At 38.8% G+C, this 13,253-nt stretch overlaps 1 protein-coding gene across 1 annotated transcript in view; it reads left to right on the top strand.

The window, feature by feature from the left end:
* The window catches only part of ANO10 (anoctamin 10), a gene marked incomplete at its 3' end in the record, with an annotated part of 122,168 nt that overhangs the window by 92,025 nt on the left and 16,890 nt on the right, over positions 1-13,253 (top strand). The gene's annotated exons all lie outside the window — the stretch shown is intronic.

Here is a 13,253-nt window from a genome sequence, read left to right as displayed (position 1 = left end):
GAGAGTTGGAGAGGAAGAGCTATTGGATAGTCAGATGTATCTGGGAGATGGTTTGGCTGTCACAGTATATGGAGGTTACATAAGGTGTATAAGCATGTTGCATAAGTGCTCCCTGGTGCTCCGGGTCAGCGGCTGCTCTTCCAAAAACAACCACCGCCCGCCCGAAACCAGCCCAGAAACACAGGCAGCACACTTGGAAAATGGGCATCTGCATTAATTCTGCAGCAGTGGCAGCGTGTTTGCATGAGATTATGTATGTGAGTACACTCGGAAGTAATGGAAGGATTTGCAAGAAGAGCAAAATCAAATGCTCATAAGAAATGAGTTGAATTTTATTTTGACTAAGTGAGAATCAGTATAAAAGAGCAGATCATATACAAAAGCTTGTATTGCAGTGGAGTGTGTTTCAATACCGTATTTGATATGGTGGGGAGTTTTTGGGCCCAGCAGGAAGGACCTTCTGTTTATATACAGTCTGAATAAGCATTTCTTCGCATTTGGAAAAAAAACAATTGCAGCTCAGCTTTTTCTGGCTTTTTTGATATTGCTAGTAAAATCTGTAGATCTAACTGCAATTCCCTTGCAAACAGGAGCATGGATAGTTCTCTAGGGGGGAAAAAAGAAAGGTGGGGAAAAATCTGCTGAGGCCTTTTTAATCCATCACAGTTTAAGATCAAGACCAAAAGGTGTTTGATGACAACCTTTTCCACCCTCTGAAGCAGATTTTAATGGTAGCAGTCAGAGCTCCACTTGTCATGCTTTGGTCAGATAGCTGCAGCACCTTCTTGACAGTGTGCCAGATTTTATTGATATCGTAGGTTAAATGGTTGAAATCCCTGTTTTTAGTAACTATAACAGATGATAGTTCTACAAGATGTCCTCTTCTCCTTAAGTTATTGGAAGGATTGAATTCAGCTTTGCGAATGAGCGCTCCTTTTCATCCCTCAGCTTCCTCTCAAAAAACTCACTCCAGGGTGGGGGAGGTGGCAGAATACCTTCATATGAATGGCATGAGGTCTTTGCAGGGAGCTTGTTTTCACCCAGGTGTTCTGGAACACAGATGACATGTCCTCTCTGTGGGTTCCAGAGGCCAAGTGCTGACAGAGCGCTACGATGGTCACTGTCCAAACAAACCAGGAGCAGAAACACTTTGCTTTGGACTTGGGGTATTCACTACCACATTAAACTGAAGCTTCTGTACCTGTCAAATATCTAACTAAACTGAACACAAGTTTTATTAAAGACATCTCTTAGATGTGGTATCCTGCAATCACACTGGTCTTGAAAATCCTAAGAAAAAAGGATATTCCTAAGGTTCCACTTCCATGATACAGATTGTGCTATAATTCAAAATTTTCTGTAAACTGACTTGCTAAGTAAATTGAAGGAAATTCTGTCTGTTGGCAGTCTAATGTTAATCACCAACCTTCTGTGAAAAGCTCTCTCCTTTCCCTTAACTCTATGAAGAAACTCTATGAAGAACATTCTTCTGCAGCAGAAGTTGCTGCAGCCCATTTTCCTGCTCTAGTGCCATAAAACACGTTCTGTCAGCTCACAACTGCTACGATCTCATTGACTGGTTTGTGAGCCACTCCTTTTTGCTTTGATGGTGCAAACCGAGTTTTGTGTCTTTTCCTTGAAGAAGACCTTGGTTCTGGTTTCCTGTGTCTGGGAGATTGCCCCATGAAGCCACCCTGCAGTCCCTGCTCTGGTTGAACAGAACATTTCAGACATATCTTCTGTCCATATGGTAACTCATTGCCAGTCGCTTGGAGTGGGGTCTCTTTGGGCAGTTATTTAAAGAAGAATAATTATTGATGTGTTGTAATAAGTAATAGGTTGTTCTTCAAGATGTATAGCCAATGTTCATCTTATCCTGTACTCTTAATTCTTTGCCGCAACAGAGTTTTATATCTTATTGCTTCATTATTGATAAAGAAACGAAGAGCTGCTTGTTCCTTCTCCAGGTGGATGCCTGGGTGACAGAAGATACAGAGAAGGCAGAGTTACTGAATGCCTTCTTTGTCTACTCTGCCAGAGGCTGTCCTGAGGAGCCCTGTACCCCTGAGGCCCCAGAGGAAGTCAGGACAATGCAGGAGTCTGCCTTGGTTGATGAGGACTAGGTTAGGGAGCAATTAAGCAATCTGGACATCCATAAATTCATGGGTCCGGATGGGATGCACCTGCGGTTGCTGAGGGAGCCGGCTGAGGTCATTGCTAGACCATTCTCCATCATCTTTGCCAAGTCTTGGGAAACATGAGAGGTCCTGAGGACTGGAGGAAAGCAAATGTCACTCCAGTCTTCAAAAAGGGCAAGGAGGAGGACCTGGGTAACCATAGACTGGTCTGCCTCACCTCCATCCCTGGGAAAGTGATGGAACAACTTATCCTTGTTGCCATCTCAAGACATATCAAGGATAAGAGGGTCATTAGGGGCAGTAAACATGGCTTCACCACAGGGAAGTCATGCTTAACCAACCTCATAGCCTCTTATGAGGATATAACCAGAAGGATAGATGATGACAAAGCAGTAGATGTGGTCTGTCTTGATTTCAGTAAGGCATTTGACACAGTCTCCCACAGCATCCTTACAGCTAAACTGAGGGAGTGCAGTCTGGATGATCGGGGTAGTGAGGTGTACTGTGAACTGGCTGAAGGAAAGAAGCCAGAGAGTCGTGGTCAATGCTGCAGAGTCCAGTTGGAGGCCTGTATCTAGTGGAGTGCCTCAGGGGTCAGTACTGGGGCCAGTATTAATTCAATATATTCATCAGTTATTTGGATGAGGGAATAGAGTGCACTATCAGCACGTATGCTGATGACACTAAGCTGGGAGGGGTGGCTGACACGCCAGAAGGCTGTGCTGCCATCCAGCGAGACCTGGACAGGCTGGAACGTTGGGCAGGGAAAAATGTAATGAAATATAACAAGGGCAAGTGTAGAGTCTTGGATCTCGGCAGGAACAACCCCAGGTTCCAGTATAAGTTGGGGAATGACCTATTAGAGAGCTGTGTAGGGGAAAGGGACCTGGGAGTCCTGGTGGACAGCAGGATGACCATGAGCCAGTACTGTGCTCTGTGGCCAAGAAAGCCAATGGCATCCTGGGGTGTATTAGAAGGGGGGTGGTTAGTAAGTCGAGAGAGGTCCTCCTTCCCCTCTACTCTGCCCTGGTGAGACCGCACCTGGAATATTGTGTCCAGTTCTGGGCCCCTCAGTTCCAGAAGCACAGGGAACTGCTGGAGAGAGTCCAGTGCAGGGCAACAAAGATGATGGAGTGGAGCATCTCCCTTATGAGGAAAGGCTAAGGGAGCTGGGTCTCTTTAGCTTGGAGAAGAGGAGACTAAGGGGTGACCTCATTCATGTTTATAAATCTGTAAAGGGTGAGTGTCACGAGGATGGATCCAGGCTGTTCTTGGTGACAACCAATGAAAGGACAAGGGGCAATGGGTACAAACTGGAACACAGGAGGTTCCACTTAAATATGAGAAGAAACTTCTCAATGAAGGTAACAGAACACTGAAACAGGCTGCCCAGGGAGCTTGTGGAGTCTCCTTCTTTGTAGACATTCAAAACCCGCCTGGACACATTCCTGTGTAACCTCATCTGGGTGTTCCTGCTCTGGCGGGGAGATTGGACTAGATAATCTTTTGAGGTTCCTTTCAGTCCCTAACATTCTGTGATTCTGTGACTTCAGGATAGCCAGACCACAGTGATCATGGCTGTCAAGTGTATCACCAGCAAAATCCATATGACAATATAACTTAAAGAACTAGTTAGAGTAAAATAATGTTTCTTCAGCGTTTAGTTTGTAGGTAACCCAAGGGGCAGATGAGTTAGCTTAGTATTCTAGTTCTGTACAGTAATCTGCACCCAGACTGTTACCTTTGTCTGACAAAAAAAGTCCCTGACTATAAATTAAATGTAGTTTGTGGGGATTGTTTGGTATAAATATGGTCTCCTCGTGTTCCTGCCCTATTTTCTCACATTTTGTACCTGCTTTTCTTATTCCGTCCATTGTGCTTTGTTCTAAAAGGGTTTTTGACTTTATTCGTTTTGGTGTGTAGACTCTCCTGATCTTTTCAGGTTTTCATTTCTTTGTTTTACTTAATGTTTATAACCTACATGGGAGAGACATTGTTAGGCTGTAATGCAGTGAGTTTCAGGAACCTGATTTAATAAATGTGCTCTTTGCCTTGTTGCAGTTCACCCTGAACTCCAGTCAGCTGTTAGGCATTTTAAAGTCCCTGTGCAGTGAGTATTTTGAAAACATCCATTTATTCACCACTATGAGTGTTCCACAGCTCTACACACAGTGACAATGGAATTAATCCAGGAAAAGAAACGAGCTGAAAAAAGTCATTTAAGTACCCATGCCAGCCTTGCTCCACTAGGCAGTTTGTTTACAGTGATTTTATTAGGACACAGACAAAGAGCTAAGGAAGAAAAGAATCTATTCTGAATTGTGCTCTTCACTCATCACAATATTCATTATTTGAACAAAATCTCCCAGCCTCTCAACTAGATAAAATTGCATTTAATTTACCCTCATTATTATACACACATTTTGGTTATAGCACTCTAAATACTCAGTTCTTGAAGGCTTTCATTTCAATGAGAACAGAATGTGCTGGTTGGGAAAGCAAGCCTGATGCAAACAAAATTGAATGCTGAAACCTGAAAGTGAAACTTGAGGGAGGTGGAGGAGAGACAGGAAAGGTAGTTGCACATGGCACACTCAGAGGATGTTCCTTCATTTGATTTTTAATTTCACGTTGTTACCCAAATCAAGCGATTTCATTGTCTTCACAGTTGAAAATAATGAGAGATTCCTGTCTTCATCATCATGTTGAAATGTACATTTACTGTGAATTCTCTAATTTCTATTTGAAGTACATCTGCGTTTTCCTAATGCACTAAATCCTGTGCATGTATGTATGTCCTTACTTACTTGCATGGGCATATGGTGGGTCTATAGGTAGCCAAATGTCCTTATAACTTTTTTGGCAATACTGTATCAGCTTGTCAGTGACAATTTTGATAGTAATTGTGATACTGAATCATTCTGTAGCTGCTTTATTTAACTTCTATTTATTATTTTAGGATGCTTAAGTTGGGTTTTTTTTTACCCTCTGGATGTGTGTGCAGCTCACGGCTGTGATACTGCGTATGCTTATCTGCAAATATAATTTTATCTGTATGAGCTGTTCCACATCTTGTAAAATAACTTTCATGTGTCTTTTTGAGATAGAAGTTCGATTAGAAAAGTCAGACTGCTCATGAGAAATTTTTGGATATATTAAGCCCTGGAATATTGGAGTAGAGTCTGGTTTAATTTCACTGGCTGGTAATAAATAATGCAGATTTAAGAAGGTCAAGCCAGTGACTGTTACAGCTGAGTGGAAACCACAGCTTCTGAAGGCTGGATTGATGAATGAATGCTCTGTGGTTGTGCTTTGTATCTACTCAACTAGAAAAAGAAAAGATTACAGTAACATCATGAATCTGTAAGCAACGTGAGGTAATATGTTATTTTCCAAACATGGCTCAATTAAAACAGGAAAAGCATCATTGCACAAACACAATGAGCTTGACTTTGATATTGTTTTGAGAAGATGCACACTGATGGATAAACTTTCTATTCTTTTATACACTCAAGATATTAGCTGCTTTAGCTATTGGACAATATTTCTATACTGTCTAAGGACAGTCGCAATGCCTGGTATATCCATAGGTACAGATACTTGCCATGCACCTTAAACCATTAAAGTCAGTGGATAGGTATAGAAGTTAAAGATCCCTCTGTGCATGTGAGGAAGGAAAAATATTTTAACAGCATAAAACCTCTATAACTCATTTGAAGTATTTGTAAAGCACTAGTATTTTGCTATCATAGCTACTATAATTAAAGTATCAGCACTGAATATTATATAGACATACTGGGAGAATTCGCTTTATTAATAGATATGCTAGTGTACCCTGCTCCGGGAACAAAGTAGAAAAAGAGGTTCCTCTGGAAGATAATTGAGAACAGCAAACTAACTTTGAGTGATGAGCCATCTATGAAGGAACCGACCGACCTCTGTTCACTGTAAATGGAGCATCTCGGGACAAGTCTCCCTTAGGGTAAAGCATTAATATCTTCATGGATAGACACCAGCTTGGTCCATAATATAAATCCTGCTTAAAAATGAAAGCCTTTATATTTTGACCAAGTAAGGGTTGAAATTAGATATGTCATAATTTACTTGAGGGTGATTAATGGGGTCCATTAACAACAAAACTGAATTGTAGCTTCAGAAAATGTGAGTATCATTGTGCTTGGTACTGTCTATTCGTGTCTTTTATTGATCTTTATTTAAATAATATGTCTTGACTGAAATGGATGAATGGAATGTCCTTTTAAGTAGTAGTCTAGACACAGGTGCATTTAAAAAAATCCAAGTGTAAAAATATATACTGTTTTTGCTTGTTATAAATATCTTAGATCAGTTTAAAGAACACTAGGACCAAAATGGTTTGTATCCACTCGTTTGTTTGTTTATGCCTAAAGGTCTTTACATTTTCACTTTTAGATTTGTTTCCACCATTATTATAATCACCCTGTTACGCAGAGGGAAAGTATTCAATTGATTTTCCTGCAAAGTATTACACAAGAATGATGTAGTACACCAAGGGCAGAGCAAAACAAACAAACAAACAGACATACGATGTTGTCAGAGATGAGCATTTTAAACAAACAGTTTCTGTTCTAAGCTTAAGGACTTTTGCACCCACGGCAGGTATAAAATTAGCAATTGAAAATTGATTTCAAATTGATTGAATACCTTGAAACGAACACACTAGACAGCAGCCTTTGTTTCCAGGGCAACAATCAACTGTCTTCCTGAGGACACAGAAGGTGTTTAAATGACATCTTACTAAATTTAAATTTTACATTCATTCAGAATATCTGGAACTATGAAACTTTTGTAATGTGGAGTACAGCTCTCAATACATTTTTACCCCGTCATGAGAAGAACTCCGTCCTACTAAATATATTGCCTCCTCAACACCATATTCTAAATATGTTACAGTTCATGCTGTATTTCCAGTTCCTCACTGTGACTATTATAGGAGACAAGTAGTAATATCTATAGCTAAGATTATCTACTGTTTTCTGTTGCATTATGCTAAAATTTTAGAATAATAGCAAAAAATAGGCTCTGGAGGATGTGTTTAAATATATATATATATATATACACACACACACACACACACGTATACATACATATATATATATCTATATATATATATATATCTCTCAGGTATTTTGGCAGATCTAATCACAGTTACACCTAATGAAGAGCTTTTAGCCCCCACAGGAAGACAAGATCATGATGACTCGCTAATGCCTGATCATGGTTTTATGAAATGTTCTTTATACGTCAAAAGTGATTTTTTTTCAGGATACTTTTTATGGATGTTAATGGAAATGTTTTCCATACCTGTGTGGCAACATAAAAGAACAACCAGTGATTTTTGAGGGAGAAGAATGAAGCTAGGGAACTATGGCAGCATTTCTTCGGCGTAGATGGAGAGAAGAGTTCCCCCTCCGTGTCAGAGCAGAGCAAGTGGATGAGCAGTAGATTATGAAACTTCTGAAAGTCAGAAGCTAGCTGCATATGAAAGAACAGTGAGCCAAAGAGAATGATAATAAAGTTAAAGGGACAAATTAGAAAGATTATTGTGGGTTGTTTTTTCAGTGGAATAGAGGGAGGGATGAGTGCAGGCATATTAGAGACGCAGATTCAACTGAAATGGAGATGGAGGAATTTGGTGTTGGGACAGGTTTCACGTTTGCAAATGATTCTTTGCTCTCTAGTTAAGCATTTTATTTCATGAATATGCAGATGAAAGTTCTTAACACATTTTGGAGATTTGTCTAGCTTGTTTGTGATGAGTAGATTTGGAAAATAACGATCCCGAGGCAGCACTATTGGGGAGAAGCAATTTACCGAATAATGTAAGTACTTCTGCAATTCCTTGGAGACAGAATTCTCAAATTACAGTTTCTAATTCCATGCAAATATATTAACCTGAAAATGTATCCTATTTAATTCTCTATACAGAAAAGATTGGTTTGTTTTGGAGGTTTATTAGTCCACAGATATACTTCTCTGAGAACTATCTTTATAGTGGTTTAGAAAGACTCAACTGTTTTCTAAAATATAAATATTAAAACCTGTGTAACTTTCCTCTTGAGTCTAAATGGTGAAATGTACAAATCTGTTTCACTTCATTACTTTTTAGAAGAGCCAAGAAGCACTCAAGTCTTCAGCTGGAATAATCAGCCCAATTCCATTAGATTTGAGAGCCTCCTACTCCCAAGAGATCTATGCCAGAGGTGTTTTTTGGTGATGTTTGATGCTTTAAATGCCTTTTTTTAGTTTTCAAAGACCTTCTAAAACGTAGGCAGCTTCAGTTATCGATACCAAAATGGGAACTGAAGGTTTGTTAATGAAATAATGATTGTAAAATGGGACTGAAGTGAGAAGCAGTAAATTGAAGGGAACTTGCCAGACCACAGTTCTGCTCCTTGTGGTCTGAATCTTTATTCAAGGTTTCACTGCAATTTTTATTTCTCCCAATAGTCTTAACTCAGTCTGTGACAAGTTAGGTGATGGTCAGTGAGTGAGGTTGCTTCACGTTGATTTATTTTTGCTTTCACTGTTGAGTGGCAAGGTGAATACTTTCTTCTCTGCCTAGAACATGACCACTGTTCCTTCATTTACATGCTGCTTTTTATTCAGGATACGCAGTTCTTCTATACAAAGTATAGAGCACAATCTATACTTAAGCAGTGCAAAATCAGAATTGTCTCATTTGCAAATAAACGGTGGTTCTACATAAGTCTTCAAAATTATAATTATACTCACTACTTTTTGTTTCTCTGTTGCCTGCTTAATGTATTCTGAGCTGCAAAGAAGGTAGGGATTTTGCAGAAATAATGTATGATAATGTAATCAAAAGCCAAAAGTGAGATTTTCAGAAATGGTGGTGGAATAAGTGTCTAATTTCCACTGTCTATCACTACAAATTATGTATGGCTTTTAGAAATATTTGAAAAGTTCAGCTTTTCATTCATTTCAGTCGCCAAATAAAAAACTGAGTCAATGCTATTGATCATCTTTAGACTCAAGCAACTGTTATGAGACTGGCTGAGACTAATTTTGAGGTGAACATCCTCCATAATAATGTGTGCAATCCAACTGTTACTCATAACTGCAAACAACTGGAAAAACTATTCACTTAATACAGTGAGTTAAATAGCATCTCTTGAACGCTGCAGGGAAGAACTTGCAGTGGTCTCTGAAGAGACAACACGTTTCTCCTTTCCTAAAACTAGCTAACTAGCTCTTTTATGTTCTAATTGTTTGTAAATGCATTTGCACTATAAATTTTGTTTTATTACGAGCTTCTTCTGTTTTGTATGTTTGCAATATAAGGAAAAGAGTAAACAAAATACTAAATTACTTTTATCCTGGGAGGCCAGATTCCATAGTAATTTAGATTCTGATGAAGCAGCTGGATATTTAAATACTCTCCTAAAGTGTTTTCTATAAGACACTTGTCTTCATTGAGCTGTCTGGTGCTCTTCAGATGCTGCATTTGATGAAAGAAGTGGTTTGATACATATAAATAGGAAGACACATAATTATTTATTGAGGTATGTCATCACCTGAATTCCCTGTAAATTAAAAATAACATGAAGTGCATTAAAAAAAAATACTATAATGCTCAGTCATGTGGCAGTCTTCCTGCTGTTTGTATAGTATATTGTAATCTTATTTTCTAGCTTTTTATGCTTTTATATGTTTCAGAAATTTCAAAGTTGTATAGTAAAAAGGCTTATAGTAGCTCCCAAATATAAATAAGCTTAAAAATAAATCCTGCAAAACTGCAATGATTTATTTAATAAAGTACCCGTTTTTGTAAATGCCCTGAAAGGAGTGGGTGAAAATAGTGTGACACATCATGTGGGCTTAATCTGTTTCGTATAAATTTGCTGTGAAAGCTCTAGTTCAATATAGATAATGTGCAATCTGTTCTAAACATCCAGTTGTACAATAAGGGTAATTTGTGGGAGACAGTTATGGATCTCAAGAGCCCTTTCCTCATTCGGAGTATTGAATTAATCTCCTCCTAAATGCTCATTCAGAAAGTGCCAGAAGACTGCTCTGTGTGGTTGCCATGGCAGATATTATTCTGCTGGCTCCTTGGAGAGCTAAATTTCTGTAAACTGTGAGTGTTTGCAAGTTTATCAAAGCAGTGAGCTGTAGTTACTCTGATTTTTGTTGTTGTTGACAGTTCCCCTCTGTCATATGCTCACATTAATTTTATTCTTTAAAAAAATGTTCTAAAATGTCTTCACCTGCTTGCTCTCTCAAAGAGGACAATAACTTTCCTTTAGCAACAAAATAGGATGAAAATGTATTTTGCATATAGAGTCTTACAGGTGCAAATAAAAAAGAAATCAGAAAATTCAGTACCTGTATGCTGAGAGACTAGTGAAAATGGCAGAAACTCTCTGATGAACACAAGTTGTAAGCAGGGAAGGGGATGAAAATACTTTCCTCAAGCCCGTATGGGGGCAGATACCGTGAAGGAGATTAGACTGACTTCTTATACAATAAACTTTTCCATTTGCATGTTCTCACATTGCAGACAATCTGCTTATGAGTGACAGAACTAATGAAGCCTGATTTCCTTAGGATTTATGTTCTGTCTTTCCTGAACCTCCGTACAGCTCTGTGCATGTCTTGATTAAACAACTGGCAGCTACTTCCTGGACGGCAGAAGGAATCAATTTGCAATTGTGTTTTTATTGATAAGGTATTGGTTTTGATTTCCCTTCATACCAAGCTACTAATTTTCATAAAATGAAGAGACACTTAGTGTCCTTGAGAGCTCTACAAATTGATAGTTTTTGTTGAAATTGGCTGGTAGCTGGGAAGTTACTTTGTGGTCCCTTCCTCCACGGCCCCTGCCCTTTAGACATCTGATTCAAGTGACTTTGAAGAGATGTACTGTCGCTGGGAAAGTTGCAGATTTTAGGAGACGGTTGTTGGCCACCTCTGAAGCTCCAAGACTAGTTTGAGCTTTAAAGAATTATTTAATAGTTGTTCTATAGTAATACGTCCTGTCAGTTCAAGACGTGGGATTAGTTTGTTTGTTCACGTGCCTTTTACAATGTGGATGCACATGTGTTTTGAACACTTGAGCTTGAGATTTGTATTTTATTCTGATTTCTTGGTTACTCAAGATAATTATACTCAATATAAGCCTATCACTAGGGAGACTAACTTTATAACGAGTCATTGGAGTTTGCAATGAGCTACTTGTCTGTGGTTACCCAGGTGCACACATCAGTGGTCAAGTTACAGCATTGACCTCACAGAAAATTCTGTGGTCCTGACATCTGAAAAGTAACCTCCTGGTTTGCTCCTGTATTACCAAACTCTTCCTTTTTAAAGGCATCCAGAAGCAAAGCTGTTCTTGGCAGCCCCATGTTCACTGTGCAGCTGAAAGACTCTCCAATCTAACTCCTAATCAACTCTGAATATGGGGGAGGGTCCCACTTTGAATCAGTCACAATGTGAATGATCGTATGGGCAGGCATTGAAGGGAGAAAAGGAAGCTACCCGTTAATAATTGGGCTTGTCAGAAGTGTTTTGTTGGTATGCAAATTTACCATTTACCTACTTCCAAGTCCTTTTTAGTCTAGCGTAAGGGGACAGGGCATCTATAAACTCTTTGGGTACCAGATAAGCAAAAATGTTCTGCTTTGCTATGAATATGCATCCACAGTGTGAAACTGCATAAAGATAGCTTGTGTTAGTCCTCCTGGGAGGTGACATTTGGTGTGTGTACAAAATGTGAAAATACTAAGAACAGACCTGAGAGGAAGGCAGATTATGTAGAGAATTGAGAAATTCGGAGTAGGATGATGCGTCACAAAGGACTTGCAATGGGTGTATAAATTACATTCATTACCATTGCATTTCCTCTTTAAATCAGATTTGTTTCTAGCACAAGATTGGGGAAAATGCCATTCTGGATAGAACCTACATGTAGTTCAGACTGCCAGCAAATCTGTTACAGACCATCTAATTGAAACAACAGCTGAACTATGAAATGATTGAATTGTGGAGTGATTAAACAAAGAAAAAGGAATATAAGAAGGTTACTCACACTAATATGAGGGTTTTTTCCAATATGTAAGCAAAATAGAGAGCGTGTTAGTTGGCATACGAGCCTTGCCTGTTTTTTCTCTCATCCTCCAGTGGTGCATTATAAACACAGCATTTCTGCTGAGTTTGGAGTCTCATACACTTTTTTGGAGAAGCAGCAAGACTTGACATTTGGGAAATGCAAGAGGTTTTGTGTTTGAAGGAAGATGGTTAGGGTCAAAGAGCATGTCAGTCTTTTAATTAGTATGTGGCATCCTTTTCAGTTAGCATGTGAAATATTTTAGATACTTAGTGCCTTGTGTGTAGTTAATTCATTACATGCCTTGCTGTAAAAACTGCAAGAAATGTGTATTTGCCACACTGAAAGTAACCATTTTTTAATGCTTGTACAGAGGAAGGGTTGTTGTGTGTTTAGCAGATTATAAAACACTAAAATGTATTCTGAGGTAATATATAAAGCAGGCAACAGTGCAGTTCTCTTAACCTTCTCTTCCTGAAATAAGTATTAAACTGAAGTCTCTGACATACGTATTTTTGTCAACTAAATATAATATTCAGCTAGGAACTTCTTGAAATCATGGGACATACTGTAGCTTTCTATAGACAGATATATATACAGGTATATGCACTGCATATGTATCAGACTTGGTATTGCTGTGTTACAGAAGCAATATTATGTTGATGCTGTGTGTTTATTTAACCAAAGACTGAAGTCTCCAATATTCAGAGGAAACTTCCATAAAAACCAAATTCATTTCTGTACTTGGAAAGCATCATACAATTATATAAATAACTGCATGCTTAAACAAAAGAATAAGTTTTCCTGTGCGTTCTCTCTGATGTGCAGTTATACGAATTACAAGCAACATGGCATGCAGCAATAGGTAGCTCATATGCAACAGAGAACGCTGTTTAGAGCAGGTCTTTGGGTGAGATAATGTCTTTTTGCTTCTGAGAAGCAGGCTGTCAGGAGGTTTCAATGGCACTCTTAGCCTCTGCATACCAAATCATGTGCTTTTTAAGATG

The sequence above is a fragment of the Nesoenas mayeri genome (assembly GCF_963082525.1).
Source record: "Nesoenas mayeri genome assembly, chromosome: 2".
Taxonomy (NCBI): domain Eukaryota; kingdom Metazoa; phylum Chordata; class Aves; order Columbiformes; family Columbidae; genus Nesoenas; species Nesoenas mayeri.
Note: the sequence above shows the minus strand (reverse complement) of the source record. Positions and strands in the feature narration are given on the sequence as shown.